The 221-nt window shown below is 42.1% G+C and overlaps 1 protein-coding gene across 1 annotated transcript in view; it reads left to right on the plus strand.

Moving 5' to 3' along the window:
• Positions 1-221, plus strand: part of LOC106880974 (axotactin) — a 67,805-nt gene that overhangs the window by 2,040 nt on the left and 65,544 nt on the right. The window lies entirely within an intron of this gene.

The following is a 221-nucleotide window of genomic DNA, read 5'->3' on the forward strand; positions in this document are numbered from 1 at the left end:
GACCATCCTGTCTTTTATTCAGACACAATGTATCTAGGACTACATTATCTAAGGTGTACTTCTTCCTTATTTAGCCCCAGGTCAGTCCTTATCCAGCTGACCTATGATCACAGACGTTCCAGTTCCGACCATCCTGTCTTTCCTTCAGGCATAGTCTTTCTAGGACTACATTGTTTAATGTATCCTTCTTTGTTGTTATTGTTCAGCCCTGATTCAGCAGC

Source organism: Octopus bimaculoides, chromosome 28 (genome assembly GCF_001194135.2).
Source record: "Octopus bimaculoides isolate UCB-OBI-ISO-001 chromosome 28, ASM119413v2, whole genome shotgun sequence".
Taxonomy (NCBI): Eukaryota; Metazoa; Mollusca; class Cephalopoda; order Octopoda; family Octopodidae; genus Octopus; species Octopus bimaculoides.